The sequence below is a fragment of the Chionomys nivalis genome, chromosome 16, assembly GCF_950005125.1.
Source record: "Chionomys nivalis chromosome 16, mChiNiv1.1, whole genome shotgun sequence".
Taxonomy (NCBI): Eukaryota; Metazoa; Chordata; class Mammalia; order Rodentia; family Cricetidae; genus Chionomys; species Chionomys nivalis.
In genome coordinates this window covers 32,624,853-32,642,532 of record NC_080101.1, presented here as the reverse complement: position 1 = coordinate 32,642,532, position 17,680 = coordinate 32,624,853, and the positions used below count along the sequence as shown (strand labels likewise).

General features: G+C 44.8%; 1 protein-coding gene across 3 annotated transcripts in view; it reads right to left on the bottom strand.

Moving 5' to 3' along the window:
• Positions 1–17,680, bottom strand: part of Mob3b (MOB kinase activator 3B) — a 168,218-nt gene that overhangs the window by 137,400 nt on the left and 13,138 nt on the right. The window contains exon 1 of one of the 3 annotated variants that reach the window (XM_057790926.1): positions 2,103–2,175. The exons of the other annotated variants lie outside the window; for them this stretch is intronic. The gene's annotated coding sequence lies outside the window, so the exon portion shown is untranslated. Of the gene's footprint in view, positions 1–2,102; positions 2,176–17,680 lie in introns of those variants that run through there. 3 annotated transcript variants of the gene reach the window in all.

Below are 17,680 nucleotides of genomic sequence, written 5' to 3'. Positions count from 1 at the left end.
CCCTTCTTATCTCCCCCAAGGGACTGCTACCCTGAGGTCAGATACTCCATTTAGGATACAAGTCAAGAAATGACTGAAGGAATGGGTCCATGGATGTGAGGCATGAAGTTCCAGAAAACAGCTGTTGGCTTTTGCATAAGAATATGAGTTCCAGCTTCATATTTTTCAATTACCAAACCAGCTCTGTGCACTACTGTGGCAGATGGGCAGGTTAATTGCCTTCTCACATGAACCAATCTGTTACGACTCACTCCCTAAATGATAAACCCATAAAATCAGCCCCACCTGAAATGAATCAGGGGAAACCTCAGCCAGAATCATACGACCTCCTAGTCAGTAATCTTCCCGAAGGTTTAGAGGCACCAGGAATGCCTGCTGACCTGCAGACAACACCAAAAGCACCTCCAGAGAACTGATGACCTCCAGAGTCGACGAGCAAGGGCCAGGCGTGGTGGTACTCAACCGGGATCCCACACTGAGGAGGTAGAGCCGGGTGGGTTTCCATGCATTCAAGGCCAGCCTGTTCTGCACAGGGAGCTCCACTCCATCTCAACAACCCCCAGACCCCACCCCAAAATCTTAGAAGCATCATCCATGAAAAAAAAAATCCACGTTTCATCAGAGGAACACTAGAAAACCCTTATCGTATCTGATCTAGCGGCGGAGCATGACTTCTGATGAAGAGGGCATTAAGGCTTAACTACTGGCCGAGTCCAGAGTCTCTCCTCCCACGGCTCTGCTCTTGCAAACTGGGACATCTGGAGAGTATGGTACTGATCTCTCAGCCTCTCCAGATAGGCTCAAAAGCTTAGATTTACAAGATAAACGCTGAAAATTAACTGACTCATCTCTCAACAGACGGTGACGACTTCAGTAAACATGACGCATCTATCTCATCTGCAACAGGAGACCGGGAACGATGAGTGTTTTTTAAACCTTCAGTTCTGTTTGAAACAAGCCACACCACACGGGCAGACATTAGTCGTTATGAGTAAAGGAATTTATTCACTCTGAACTCTCCCTAAAGCTCCTGGAGGACTTTAAAATCATCCATTAATGAAAGCTTTCAGCACCCCGGTGGCCTCATTATGCTGTTGTTATGAAGTCCTTATTTTCTTGATCCCAAGGGTTCTCATAGCCAATAGAGCTATTTCTGTTTATCCATACATGAGAGAAAACAAATGCTCATTCGAGCGATGGTTGAGATGGCCCCCACTCTTTCCACTCTTGTAAACATTTCCATAGCTGGCCATACTCTTATTTTCTTTTCCCTATTGTCCAAGAAACTCTAGCAAGTGGTTGGTTTTCTTCCTATAGGGAAAATACCTGCAAGGAAAGCAGGCTCAGGAAAGGCTATCTATCTAAGCTCCCTGTTTGGGGCCTCACACAGTGTCCAAAGGAGGTTCAGTCCCTAACAGCCTCTCTGGAGGGCACTTTGAAGTCCAAATACCCACCCCTTGAGCCACAAATTATTCTAAGAATCTTTTCTAAGAAAAAGCCATGGATTTCCACAAAACTTAGTTGCAGAACTTTATACACCAATTTGCCAAAATTTGTTGGACAAATTTGGAAAACACAAGCTTTCTTCCAAAAACCATGGACTACCCAAATAATAAATTTCTATAAGACATATAAAAACTTCAATGAAATGTCTTGATAGGAAAGTATTTATGATTTAGTATCACATACAAACAAGCACATGGTGATGCAAAGCAGGCTCTTCCCTACTCTGAGTTACTCTGTTTCAGTCTGACATTGAACAAAACCACAAGCGTGTTTGCGATAGCATGCTTGTGTTTCTGGCAGAGCACGCTTAGGAAAGCATGCCTAAAATTTCCTGGCTCCCTAAAAAATAGACGTTTCTCTGGGACTCAGTAGCAATTACTGCTTACTGCTAATGAGGGTGGTTTTTAAACTTCTTCTTTGTATGTTATTCAAATGTGGAAGTTTTACATTTTCTGCACTAAATATGTAAATATGTATGGGGAAGGAGTTCTGTCATCAGCAAGAAAGTAGTTTCCATACAGGTAGAACAAATTAATCACTAATTAGTAGGAAATGAATGGGATTAAATAACAGCGGTGAAGATGAAGTTAACTTACCATACACATTTGGCTTTCACTTCTTGCATTTAAATAAATTCTTCCCAATAGAATGTCTCCTAACTAGCTCCAATTTTTACCAGCTTGTTCTTTTCTGAATTGGTCCAATGAATCCTTGTAAATCAACGAAACTGCAAGAGGGACCAGGAATGAAAGGTGCAAAGGGAGCCGGCCTTGATGCTCTGCAACACCGAAGCCAGGAATATGAATGGAGGGAGCCTTAGGCAGAAGGATGGTGGCAGGGAGAAATGCCATTCAGATGACAGCTGCCGGCTGGCTCTCCCCGCACCGCACCGCCATTCTCCAGCTGCCCCCACCCCCTCCGCGGTGCCTTGATCCCCGGCCCGGAGGAAGGCTGCGGTGCAAGCGGCTTTCAAGGCGGTTCTCACACTCCAAAAGCACAGAGGATAAAAGGCTGCTGTGTTGAAAGCTTGTGCTCCACGGAATAACAACAGGGCTAAATGTGCTTAAAACTACGTTGCTACTTTTCCTATCAATCACAGCAAATGCCAAGCGGCTCCCCACTCTACTGGGAGGTTCAAGGGTGAGCATTGTTTAATTGGCTCTGGGAATCTTGTGAGCCTGCTAGACCTTTAATTAGAGGAGTCGCTGGATGGTGGCAGGATGCTTGTGTTAGGGAGGGGCAGACCGGTTCTGCCCTGCTCCTAGACGTTCGCAAATTCACCTTTGAACAAACTTAAAAGAATTCACTCGTACTAAATGAAAAATTCAAGGTAACAGTACCGCCTGCAGTTGCTCACAATTCTAGTCTCTTTGCATATGAATTAGATTTGATAGCAGTTCGGTTTTTCCAATTCAGAATTCCTTATCTAAGCCAAGAGGAGAAACTCTGAGCTAAGGAGAGAAATCATGATGCATTTAGCTGTCAGGTGGATAAAGAGGCTTTTGGTGTGGGCACAGGCACCTCTAAAATGGGGTCTGTGTGGGGAGCTCCAAGTCCGGCTTCCTTGTGATTCAACAAGAAAGCAAGCCTAGTAAAGCCCGCAGGCCCATGAAGCAAGCAGCACCGCGGAACCACGTTGCTTTCACAGTAAGCTCGACTTTGATGTGGCAACAATGCTACCAGATCAGTGAGACTGGGAGAAAATGGCCTTTCGTTACCTATGGCAACCTCTGTAGCCACAGGTTCAGTCCCCTGCGACCTAAGATGATCTTACTGAAGCCAAGATCTGTCACACCAAACACTGTCACAACCCGGCCACCGATTACTCTCAGTCATCTCTTTCCTATTCAAATACTTATTTTCAGATTTAATTTATTCCCCACCTCTCTCCTAGAGTCCAGGAATTAGACAACTAACTAACCCTCACCCCCCAAGGAAGCATTTTACCCCTGAATAATTAAAAAATTAAAGCATTTCCCACACTGGATTAAAAGTACACATTTGGGTATAGTTTTAAAAAATAAAGACTCTTCAGTCAATTGTGGATCATTGTGTGGATTCTAGTCCAGTGCCAGGAACATGGTATATCGGGTCAGGTGACCCATCTCTCCCCGGGTATACATCCAGGGCAGTCTCCCAACTCCCAATCAGACTGTAGCATTTGGGGCTTCAGAATCCTTTTTAATACATCCTCTCCAGGCAGTCATTACTGATGGGTCAGACATAGCTTGTCACAAGACCTCCAAACTCTCCAGCTACCAGTATGCTCAAACTAAATAAAAGTGCAGAAGGGGCCGGGCGGTGGTGGCGCACGCCTTTAATCCCAGCACTCGAGAGGCAGAGGCAGGCGGATCTCTGGGAGTTCGAGACCAGCCTGGTCTACAAGAGCTAGTTCCAGGACAGGCTCCAAAACCACAGAGAAACCCTGTCTCGAAAAACCAAAAAAAAAAAAAAAAAAAAAAAAAAAAAAGTGCAGAAGGAACAGCTACAGTCTTGTAAAAACAGCATCATGAGAACGTCAGTCGGCAAATCTCTTCTCTGCTGTTTAGACCAAGTGTTAAGATCGGCGACTATAGAACAATCTGGCAGAAGTCTGTGATAAATTCTTCTATCATCACCGCTGTCCCTCTGCAGCACCCTCAGCCATGCCACCCTCAGAGACGCCTTGACTCTTTGTGAATGGGAGCATGCCTTAAAGCCTGCATGCGAGTTGATCAGTCCCACCAAAGACCAGAAGGGCTGGACCCCAGGGCAGCGAAGAGGCAGCAGGGCACAGACCATGAATAAAGAGCTGAGGGAGAACAAGATGTAAAGAACAAGATGTATATAGGATCTAAAACCAAAAGGGGAAAGGAGGGCAGGGAGGTGGTAGAGAGAAGAAAAAAAAAAGCCAAAACACACCTTAAAAGACAGAAGGAAGGCCATAATGCCCCAACTGGCAGCCACTTCACGTTCTTGTCACCTCCTCTACTCTAACCTGGAGCCTAAGTGACGAAGTTGGGTAACATGTATGACCTGCACTTTCTCCTGAACCATGGCTTGGATGTAAATGTCTCCCACAGGCTCAGACATTTGAACACTGGGTTCTCATTGAAGACCCTGTCTGGAGAGCTGGAGGAGGTTTGGCCTTACTGAAGGAAGTATGTTATGTCACTGGAGGTGGGAGACATGGGCTCTCTGATTTTGGGTCTTGCCTTGACATGGGACAACTTTTCTAGGCCGTGTGAGCTTCAGAGCATCCTGTGCTTCAGTCAGTTTCTCCCTTGCCTAATTCTTTCTGCTGCTCTCATTTACCTGCTGGGTGTTGTTGCTGGGTGCTGTCCCTCCCTAGTAAACCACACACAAATCTCAGGGTCTCAGTATTCCTAGAGAACTGCAGTGCGATTACCAGAAACGAGGTACAACTAGGTACAACTGTGCCATGTTTACTGAGACCTCCATCACTTGGATCTTCCATCTTTAAGACTTGGGCATTCAGGCGATATGTGACCACACCGGCAGGTTGTGTCTCAGCCCCATTGTAACAGTGGTTCTTCTGGGTCTTTGTCTCTGCTGTTCTTGTGGTCCATAGTTCTGAGATGCATGTGTACAGTAACCACAGGGTATTTATTATGCTAAGAACTGAATGAAGTACAAACTCAGCAGCTAACTCCCTAGTCCACAAATCACTCATTGATATGAACAGCAGATGACACCATGGCCAATGACCATCTTGTCACTGCTTTCAAAGCATGTTAGTTACGGGACTGGCATTAGTCCTGACTGTCTGGGGAGTTAGAGAAAGGAAAAGAGGATTCCTCTGTTAGTGTTCCCTTCATGAGTGCCAGGAGCCTGACCAGGAGAAGGGCTGAGAAGGCTCCTAGGAGTGAGTTCTTTCATCCGCCAAAGGAATAACGGGACCTAAGGATGCTTGGTTTTTTTACTGATTCCATAACAAACTTCCATAAACATAGGCAACATGTTTTTTAAGTTTAATACATCAGAGTTCAGGACCTTAAAATAGGGCTGTGCTCCTCTTAGAGGCTGAGAAGAGGATCCATTTGCTCTCCTTTCCTTGCTGACGAAGGCTATGGGCATCTTTGACTTGTGGCCTAGCATCACACTAACCTCTGATTCCGTCACTATTCTGACTCTGATGACCTCCTATTTATAAAAACCTGGTAATTACAGCGGGCCCACCTTGATAACCCCAGACGACCATCTATCTACTTTGGTATCTTCACATGATCACATATGCAAAATCCCTCTGGCCATGCATGGGGCATACACTCAGGCTTGATGGATGAGAATGGGCAGCTTTGGTGGAATACCGTTCTGCCTTCCACACCCTATCAGCTTTTCCCAAATGGCTGATGCTCTCTGGACAATGTTCTGGATTTAACTGCAGGAAAGACAGACTGCTTGCCAGTATCTGTCTGCCTCTGAACCCTCTGGAAACGGGTAGGAGCAAAAGAATGACTTAGTGGTCAGCTTTTCCAGGGAGGGCATCTCAATACATTCAACCGTGGTTTCACTCTGCACTGGAAAATGCCGCAGTGCCCGAGTCTTTCGCTTGGATATGCACAGTTCCTACGAACATACCCAGGAGTTGGCGATTCTGTGCTATAAAGGAACCCTTTCTGGTTTGCTGAATTCGGGGTTCTCTAAATGTGCTTTCTTAAACTCCTGGACGCTATGGCAATGCTGCAATCGGTTACATTCCAACTCCGGACAGTGTCATGAAAACAGCTCATGGGACGTCTGCAGGCCTCTCAGTCCCCTGAAAAGTCAGTTTCCTGCCAGTCCATACCGCCCTGTGAGACCGGTTTCTTCTCTCACCAGCCCCCGGCTGCTGCATGGTGACTCACCTGAGCCAAGTGTGTGAAGTCACACTCTTCAGGTACCTCAGCACTGCCTGGAGATTCATTTCTGGGAAAAACTGTGCCTCCTGTCCCCACTCAGCCCCCTTCTCCTTGAATCTGGCTCTCAAAGCTAATTTAAAAAGTCAGGCGGGAAATGATGTGTCCCCAGAAAGACCCAGAAGCTTTCACCACCACCTCCCCATCAAATCAAATACTCGGGCAGATTGCCAAGTGAAACTGAGTCCCCCACAAAAAAATATTTCTTCTTTCAGAAAATGGATTGCTATTGTCAAAACAGATAAGAAGGCATTGCCTTGTGTTAGTGCAACCCAGACCGCAGCTGGGGTTTCTCCTGCAGTGGGATCCGGGCTCATCTGGTCTTTCTTAGGCACCATTTGAGGCATTGGAATAGCAGAACCTGAGTCAAAAAGAAACCCAGAAATCATTCATTTAATTTTCTTTTATAAGCCTGGAGCCTTCATTCACTACACCTAATTTAAGTGCTCTTAATTCAGGTTTTGCACATTTTATAATCATCATCTGTCTGCCCTTAAGGATCAGGTGACTTGCAGGCCTCACACAGATGGTGTGCCTTGACCCTGTGTCTGATTCCCTTCTCTCATCTGTCCAGATGTTTCATCACAGTAATAGTCCATACTTATTGCATGCATCCATATTCCATGTGGCAGGCGCTATGCCAAACCCCGTAATTACGTCACCTTATTTGTGCTTGCCTACAGTCCTGCAATATTGCGACTTTATAGGCACACTGCCATTTCCTGAATTTTACAGTATTTACTGGCACTGAGCGTGTGCCACCATTGACAATGTACTCAGCATCTTCTACTTTTACCCCCACTCCTCCAACTAAACGCTGTTAACCCTCTTTGGGATGGAAAAGAAGAGGCTTCCACATGGTAAGACACTGCCACGGTCACATAGCTAGTAGGTGGCAGGGCTGGAACCCAAAGACTGAGGAATCTTCTACTCATCTGTACATCTTCTTCTCTGCTTTCTTTCCAGCCAGTGACTCCCACTGCCTCCCAGTGGCTCTGGACATCTCTGAATTCACAGAGCATATGTGACAGGTCGTTTGTGACATTCTAAACAGAAGTTACCTTCTCTTTGCTGTTTCTTGTACTGTCTCTTGTACTACACATTCCTTAAGGATGTTATCTGTAGCATTCGCTCTGTAAATGCAAATACATCTAAAACAAATCTTCTATCCACTGGAACTTAAATGAAAATCTACTTTGTTTTGAGGCAGGGTCTCTCTGTGTAGCCACGGCATGTCGGAACTCCCTACGTAGATCAGGCAGGACTCAAACTCACTGGGATCCGTCTGCTTCTGTCTCTCCAATACTGGGATTAAATGTGTGTGCTACCCAGCTCAGCTGAAAAATTTGTTTTTGATAAAGGGTTCTCGGATCTCGGTGGTTTATTTGTAGAAGCAACTATTCAATGCTTTTCTTTTTTTTTTTTTTTTGGTTTTTTCGAGACAGGGTTTTTCTGTGGTTTTGGAGCCTGTCCTGGAACTCCCTTTGTAGACCAGGCTGGCCTCGAACTCACAGAGATCCGCCTGCCTCTGCCTCCCGAGTGCTGGGATTAAAGGCGTGCGCCACCACCGCCCGGCTTCAATGCTTTTCGATACAAGGCGTTAAACTGATAGTTTGTTTCTCAAACCTTTGCCTAGCAGCTACCATATGAGACAGCGTTTTATCGCAGCAATAGAAAAGTAACATAAGTCCGGCCTCTGAGAAGTTGCCCATGCTTCAGTGGATGGTCCCCCTCCAGTTACACGCAGGTGGCAATAAGTGGATTCAGTGGGGGAAAAGGAGCACATGGATAGCCAGAGCTACATACACGCACACACGCACGTGTACGCACGCACGCACGCACGCATGCACACACGCACATACACACACACACGCATGTACACACACACACACACACGCATGCGCACACGTACGCACAGAGCTTCCTGAGACTGAAACCCAGTGGGACAAACTCCCAATTCTGTAGCTCTGTGTCCGATGTTAGAGGGCTTAGATGGCTCTACCTCCAGCTTTGCTTCTGAAGTACACTTGTTTCTCTTAGGGTGGTTCTAGGCCCCAAATGCAGCTCTCCTTGGCAGATATTTCATGACTGGCTCTTGTAACATCTTGGGGTTTCTAATGTATTCCTGGCTTCATTTTCATATCTTCATGCAATGATCTCCCTGGGACTCCATGCAGGGACCCCCAGCCATTAGCCTGACCCTGACAGCTCTCCTTAATCCTTGGAGGAAGATTCTACCAACCCTTTTACCCTTTCATGCTTTGGGGGAGCAGAAAATACCTCAGGCCTTTCATTTTTACAAGTTGGAAGTTAGCTGGACAGAATCTTGCCCTGAGGGGACCACTCCCTTGATTCCATTTTGCATCATACTTTTTAAAACTTCTCTTCTCTTTCAGCATGAGCCTTGACTCCAGCATCAAGTTTCCTGGTGCTGCTTTTCCCCTCAAACCATACGTTTTGGATTTCTCTTTGCACCCCGTGCACTGCTTTCATTGTAGGGCTGCACAAGAATGATTGCTGATAACCACAACGCAGAGACAAGGCGAGGCTGTCTGGAAATCTCCTTCACCAAATCAGATCAGTTCATTACCTTTCAATTTAGCCTCAGACAGATTCTTAGGACATAGGCAAAAGGCAAACTCATTCTTTTCCCAAATATCACTAGAATAGTCTCTAGTCCAGTGGCTAACACTGTTTTCTTTTGAAACCTTGTGAGCCAGTCCTCTGCAATCTTCCTTGCTCCAGGCTCCTGCTAGGATAGTCAATCAAATGCCACTTACAGCGTCCAACCATTTATCTAGTCCAAAATCCCAAAGTATTTTACATTCCTCCAAAACCAGCAGGCTCAGGCCTGTCAGAGCAGTAGCTTACTCCCTGGTTATAGCTTCAGTTTTAGATCTAATAAAGACCTTCAGCAAAGATGCAGGATGTGAAATCAACATACATAACCAGGGCTTGGCCTTTGTTGACTCCCCGCAGGAGGCCTTATTCTTCCTGAGAAATAGGTGGGAAGTGGGATGGGGGTAGAAGGAGGAATGGGAGGAGGAATTGTGGTTGGTATCTAAAATGAATAAAAAAATAAATAAAAGATGTATCAATACATTAAAAAAGAACCAGTGACTTTTCTGTATACCAAATATAAACTTGCTGAGAAAGAAATCTAAGAAAAAAAATTCTATTTGCAAAAGCTTCAGAAATTCAAAACAAAACAGCATGACCAACAACAAAAATCATAGGAATAAACCTAAGCAAAGATTTATTAGAGGATCAACAGTGAAAAACGTTAAGATACTGGAAAAAGAAACTAAAGAGACATTGGAAAGCGCAAAGACTTCCTATGTTACAAGATTGGTAGAATTAATATCGCGAGAATGGCTATATTACCAAAAGTATATAAATTCTAAGCAATCCCCATCAAAATTCCACTGATGCTCTTCACCAAACTGTAAGGACAAAACTAATAAAACCGCCGGGCGGTGGTGGCGCACGCCTTTAATCCCAGCACTTGGGAGGCAGAGGCAGGTGGATCTCTGTGAGTTCGAGACCAGCCTGGTCTACAAGAGCTAGTTCCAGGACAGGCTCCAAAACCACAGAGAAACCCTGTCTCGAAAAACCAAAAAAACCAAAAAAAAAAAAAAAAAAAAACTAATAAAACCAACACGGAAGCACAAAGGATCCCAAAGGGCCAAGGCAACCCAAAGCAGAAACAGCACTGCTTCAGGAAGCACACTATCTGACCTCAAATTATACGAAAGCACCATAGTGACAACAGAAAGACCCAGAAAAAAAACCTACAGAGTCATTTCTGAGACACACAGCAAATGCATGCACCAGAAAGATGGCAGCCTCATCAACAAATGGTCCTGGGGGAGCTAGGTATCCGTATGCAGAAGAATAAAGTTAGATCCACATCTCTCCTTACCAAAAACCAAGCAACCAACAGACAAAAACAAAGCAAAACAAACAAACAAAAAAAAAAAACAATTGAAAATGAATCAAAGACCTTAATATAAACCCCAAATACTAAACTAGGGGGAAGACTTAGATACTGGCATCGGCAAGAACTTTCTAAGCAGAACTTCAGTAGCACAGCAAATGAGCCCAAGGGTCAATAAATGAGAAGTTTATGAAATTAAAAACTTCTTCATAGCAAAGGAAGCAATTGGCATGGTGAGAAGCTGGCCTACAGAACAGGAAAACACCTTACCTGTTGTATTCCTTATGGAGTGCCAATATCTGGAAAACTGTCAAAGTTTAGCATAACCAAGCACCCGGATCTTCAGATCGGTCAGCCGGTTTGTGAAAGAAGCAGACAGTTCACACAAGAAACACAAACAGCCACAGAGTGCTTTCTAAAATCCTTAGCTAACAGGGAAATGCGAGTAAAAACTCTCTTGTCATTCCACCACCCCTAAGGTAGAGCAGGCATCAAGAAGACAATGGAGACTGGAAAGATGGCTTAGAGGTTAGAGTGTGCATTGCTCTTCCAAAGATGTCAGTTCACTCCTCACCTAGCACTAATATGGGTGTGTCACAACTGCCCGTGATTCTGGTGTGTTTGGACTCCAAACAGCAGCCCCCTCACACAATTGAAAAAAAAAAAGTCAACTTGAAAAAGAAAACAAATGACGACAATGTTGGGAAATGAGACGAAAGGACAATGGGTGGGGTTGTAAGCTGATGGAGCCACAGCGGAAATCAGTGTCGAGGTGCCTCAATGAAGAAGTACAACTACCCTATGACCTAGTTTATGGTCATACATCCACAGTTCTACCGCTTAGCCTATGGCATACATACATCCACAGTCCTACCGCTTAGCCTATGGCATACATACACAGTCCTACCGCTTAGCCTATGGCATACATACATCCACAGTTCTACCGCTTAGCCTATGGCATACATACACAGTCCTACCACTTAGCCTATGGCATACATACATTCACAGTTCTACCGCTTAGCCTATGGCATACATCCACAGTTCTACCACTTAGCCTATGGCATACATCCACAGTCCTACCGCTTAGCCTATGGCATACATCCACAGTCCTACCGCTTAGCCTATGGCATACATACATCCACAGTCCTACTGCTTAGCCTATGGCATACATCCACAGTTCTACCGCTTAGCCTATGGCATACATCCACAGTCCTACTGCTTAGCCTATGGCAAACATCCACAGTTCTCCCGCTTAGCGACATGCTCTCCCAGCTATGTTTGTTGCTGTACTGCTCACAGTATGTAGGAAGCAGAAGCAGCCTACTGTCCATCAACAGCTGACGGATAATGAAAATAACATACAATGAAATTATGACATTTACTGGAAAACAGGTGGGACTAGAAATTATTGTATTAATCAAAGTACTCCAGACTCAGAAAGTCAAGGACCACATTTTTCCTATCGTATGTAGATTCTAGATATTAATTTTCATACGGGCATGTATGTGCGGGTACAGGTTATGAAGCTACAAATGGACCATGAAAGGGGAAAAGGGATCTTAAAGGAAGGGAGAGAGAACACGTGTGACACACCCTCCTCTACCTTAACTACACACTGCTTCTGGGCCTGCCTACAACTTATCTCTGCAGTAGGACGCCCAAAGTCCTTGTTACTCAAGGTCTGCCAAGCACAGACCTTGACGGACTCAGGGTCTTTGCTCTTCTCACAGGGTGCCAGTCCCTAATCCACCTGCCGCAGAAGGCAGAAGTGAATCCCAGCTACTCCCTGAAACCATGCACGAGAGGCCTCACAGGCATGAGGTTGGGTTCCACACACGGGTTCCAGCATCCTACTGATCTCATGAAGAAAGGCCCTGCACTGAACACAGAGAGAAGGGGCCCATTGTGTTTAAATAATTTGGTCTAAGCCAGGAAGATCGTAAAATTCTTTCTTACAAAAATGTTATTTTTGACAGGGGAGGGCTGTCATGCTATTAGGTGACAATTTTTTTTATTAAGAAAAACAGAGCATGACATATTCAAGACATTTTTACTTAAATAATAACAGTTTGACAGAGAACCACACAGACTAGTTTTGTGTGACTTCTGCCAAGTTATGCAAGCTTTTACAGCTGTGGTTTTTCAACTATTCAAATAGCCATCTTGCAGAATTTTTTTTGTTAGAATAATGCAAGCACACTAGCAGGGTTAGGGTTACTGAAAGTCCCTGCCCACCTGTCTCAGTCAGGGTGACTGTCGCTGTGACAAAACACCATGACCAAACGCAACTTGGAAAGGAAGATTTATTCTGCTTCACTTCTACATCACTGTTCATTGAAGAAGTCCGGGCAGGAACTCACACAGGAAGGAAACTGGAGGCAGGAGCTGATGCACAGGCTGTGGAGGGGAGCTGCTGATAGTTGCTCCCTATGCCTTGCCAGCTTGGTTTCTTACAGAACCCAGGACCAAAAGCCAGGGAATAACCCCAGCCACAAAGGCCTGGGCCCTCCCCATTTGTCACTAATTAAGAAAACGCTCTCCACGCCTTTGTACAGTCCGATCTTATGGAGGCATTTTCCCAGCTGAGGTTCCCTCCTCTCACTGACTCTAGCTTCTGTCAAGGTGACAGCCAGTACACCACCCCTACCTCTCTTTCTGACTGGGGCTCGGCATCACACCCAAGGTCTTGTGCATGAGCTATATGGCCATGGGGTTTAGCACTTTCCCCCCATTCATTCATTCCTTTCTTCTTAGTAACTTTATTATAATTATATTTAAATTGACAAAATGAAGCTGTATGTTTTTATCATTTATGGCTTATGCCACCCCAGACCTGAACCAGTCCATGTCCCTGTCCACATATTTTGCCTGCCAGGCCTTGGTAGAGATGGGCTAACAGTTTGCCAAGCTACTTTCTCCTTTCCCATCCAAGTAACTCACTCTCCTGGAACTCCTTGCACTCAGCTGTACGTTCTAGTCAAGGAGTGGTGGCTAGCCATGACCCACACTTTCTGGGGTATAACCTCGTGTAGCTCAGCCACGCACACTCACTCACGCTGCCTTTTCCCTTGATTTGACAAGCAAAAACTGGGCTATTGGGAAGGTGATGGAGCTACAAGACAGAGCGGCTCTATGTCTGATCGCTGCTTGGAGGAAAGCCAGCTGCAGCTCAGTTCCCTGCTCAGAACTCAGATGAGCCAGAACTGCTGCTGCGATGTTTGACGTGTTCTCCGTTTCAGAGTGATGTTTTTTTGTTTTGTTTTACAGTAGTTAGTAATGAAAATCCTGGGATTCTTGAAGAATATCCTAAGATTATTTATAAAAATAATTCGTCAGTGTGTCAAATCAGATCCCTGCTCTAAGACTAAGATTTCGCTGTAAAGTAGGTTTTATTGATTTATTTATAGATTTGCTTGTTTTCATCTTATGTGTATGAGGGTTCTGTTTGCACGTTGGTATGTGCGCTGGGCACACACCTGGTGCCCTTGAGCATCAGAAGAGGGTGTTAGGTCTCCTGGAAGTGCAGTTACAGACAGCTGTGAGCCACCACATGGGTCCTGGGAACTGAACTAGCCAGCGGTCCTCAGCAAGAGCAAGTGCTTCTCCCACTGAGCCACCTCTTTAGCCCCTGGAGACGAGGTGTTACTTCAGTTAGCCATTACAACATGCCAAAAGTTTAAGAAAGCAATGAGAGTTTGCTTAGAAATATGGAAACTTCATTTCAGTTGATGTCTCTATGACACAAGGAAAGCTGCTACAGCTTAACTTCAGGTAAACGGAAGTCCTGCCCCCTACAGAGAGTGAGCGTGACCTAGGGACAAGCACAGAGATGGTTTTGAGGTTTTCTTTTAAAATCAATTTTAAGAAAATTGTGTTGTTGGATATGCTCATTTATACTTAGTAACAAATAAGGATCATGTTCTTTTAAGACATTGTTTTTCTTGAGTTAATCTATATGGATGTTTTGCCTGCATGTATGCATGTACATCACACGTGTGCCTGGTGTCTGAGGAGGTCAGAACAGGGCAATGGATCTCCTGGACTGGAGTTACAGAGAGTTGTGAGCCTCCCTGTGGGTGCTGGGAATTGAACCTGGGTCCTCTGGATGGCTGAGTCGTCTCTCTGGCCTATGATCGATCATGTTCTTAACTTAAGCAATTATACGATTTCTTAATTGTGTGATTATATTCCATTATGATTTGAGGGTAGAATGTCATCCAGGGCTTAAGCACATCTCAAACATATTATTTAAATGTTAAAATATACAATCTATGCATTTATTTTGTCTTTATCTAAAAACTACACCAAAGGAATATTCACAGGAATTTAAACCTGAAGCCATACAGGAAGAAATTCAAATCCCAGCCCCAACCTAAGATCAATTAAGTAAATTATTTATGATAATGCCTAAAGTATAAGATACCAAATTTAACTTGAGGCCATCCAGCTAAAGATCCAAGGATACCTGAGAATTCTTTTGACTATTAAAAAATAGTAATGCTATTTGGTTAAGACCTTATTATCAAAGAAATAATAACAATCAATGGCCCTTCTAGAAACCGTCTATGGTGATCACAGATGTTTACTTGGACCAGACACCTCACAGGCAGCTTACTGAAAACATACCTCAAACTACACTCCCATCTTTATCTGAACCCCTCAGAGCTCACCTCGTCTACTAAAACATCTGTCCAATTTGACCACCTCGCTTCCATGCGTGCTCCAATTATCCTAACACTCAGCTCCTCAAATTATCTGTCTAAAATGCATGCCACACCATACCAGTAGCTCTCTTGTTCAAACTCATCCCACCTATCTACAATGGACTGTATTTGTCCTGCCATGCCCCACCCAATGCCAGCTATCCTGGTACCTGCCCCATTTTCTTCCTTCCCACCATCTACTCTCCTTTGCTTGAATCCCCCAACTTCTTTGCCCCAACGCCTTGACTTCCTCTCCTCTTTGCCCCCAATACTTCCTTTCAGCTCTTTACACGGCTGTCTGATGTCAAGACTCTTTGGGTCTTGGATACCGAAATGTACACTCTTAACTGCATGTCTCCTGGCAATATAAAACTGTCTGGGGCCCTTCACATGGCCCTTTCCACACTGAGCTTGACTCTTAAAAACAACAATACAGAATTGGTAATCCCAAAATGTATGTCAAAATTTCAGTAGTTACAGTATTTGGAGACATGAAACTATCCTGGCTTTGAACTTCAATTCATGCAACTTGTAAGGAAACAAGAGAGAGACAGACAGACAGACAACAGACAAACACCCACACACGACACCCACACACACACCACACACACCCAGAGAAAGATGGTGGTGGTGGGGGTATTGTTGCACCCAGGACTATTCCTTGAAAGGCACTCTTCACATCAAACCCAGGATGCCATGGAAGTCCAGAGTGCATTTCAGCTTTATTTACGGCCCCGACTCTCTGACAGGGTTGTGTTTTCCAGGTCTGACTAAATGGTAGAGACTAGTGCCTGCAAATTATTTCCTCCACAGTCCCCGGTGCCTCTAATGGGAAACGCAGGCTTGGCTCAGACTCTGGAAATGGAAGGGCGGTCTCTCCACACTAAGAGCCCTTGAGAATGCCAACGTGTGAGTACAGTTTTCCCTCCTTCAGATGACGAAGAAATGCTGAACTCCCTTCTACAGCTCAACATGAGAGAAACCACTGAGCCCCTGGGCAGAGACATCAGCTTACACAGAGCAAAGTTTCAAGAACCAACTCAGCCAAGTCCCTGGGGGTGGTGGACCCTACTGTAAGGAAGTCAAGGGAGGGATCTTCGCCTAGATGTCCCTCAGAGCTCTCTGGAAGGCCTCTAGAGAACATTCCTGCAAGAAAGCGGCACCAGCGAAAGCTTTGGCTTCTACTGAGTACCCAGCCTGGCTGCCTCTTTTGATTTGAGATACTGCAACCATTTTGACAGATTATATTTTCTCTTTGTTTGTGGGAAGCCCAGGGACAAATTTCAAACTCTCTGCGATAACAGCACTGGACTTTATGGCATGCACTCATACGTTCTGGTTATATCCCTGACTCCCTCTTATTTTCCCTCAAATCTTATTTCTTCGATTACTTTTTACTCCCTTGCATTCTGTATCACATCAAGCAGCTTCAAATCCTTTTAGGAATGAATCTGCTAATGCAGAGATACAGTGGACGTTAAAGAAAATTCATGGCCACCCCACTCTCTGAGAAGACAATGCGGCCTCTCAGACTCGGTTCTGAAGACTCCTTTGGTGGGTTACTACTCCAGTTACCTTGGGCAAGTTGCTTGGTAATTCAAAGCTCCCATTTCCTCCCTTCTAAATGGACAGCAATAATACCGAAGCTGGACAATGGCTATGAGAATTTTTCAGAACGTAGGTAAAAAGTTGGGAATATAGCTCAGTGGTTGAGTGCTCACTGAACAGCATGCAGCAGACCCCAGGTTTGGTTACCGGTACCATGACCGACTAAAATAGAGAACAAAGACACACACACACACACACACACACACAAAACCCAGGAAAATGTTAGGAATCCTTTATTACTATGAAAACCTGTACAGATTACACAGCAATCTGCTCATGTGTCCAAGGTTTTTGTTGTTTTGTTTTTTGTATTTTTTGTTGTTGTTGTTTATTTTTGGTTTTTCTAGACAGGGTTTCTCTGTGTAGCCCTGGTTGTCCTGGAACTCGCTCTGTAGAACAGGCTGGCCACACACACAGAGATCCGCCCGTCTGTGCCTCCCAAGTGCCGGGGCTAAAGGCTTCCGCCATGCACAGAGATCCACCTGCCTCTGCCTTCGGAGTACTGGGGCTAAAGGCGCCCGCCATGTTCTCAGACTATGAGCACTAGCACTGATGTGAACTGCTCCTTTAGCATCGTTTCCTCCAACAAACACTCATCACTCCCCAGTTTTGAAGCATAAACAGTTCTATTAAAAGTGTTGTTATTATATTTTTGGATGTGAGCCTAGCCTTTAATGGCTGAGCTATCTTTTCATACCAGGATAACCCAAACAATCCTGTACAATAAAGGAACTTTTAGAGGCATCACAATCCCTGACTTCAAACTCCACTACAGAGCTACAGTACTGAAAACAGCCTGGTATTGGCATAAGAACAGACAGGAGGACCAATGGAACCAAATAGAAGACCGGGATATTTATCCACACACCCTTCGAACACCTGATTTTTGACAAACAAGCAAAGATATAACGGAAAAAAGAACGCATATTTAACAAATGGTGCTGGCATAACTGGATATCAACGTGAAGAGGAATGAAAATAGATCCATATCTATTGCCATGCACAAACTCAAGTCCAAATGGATCAAA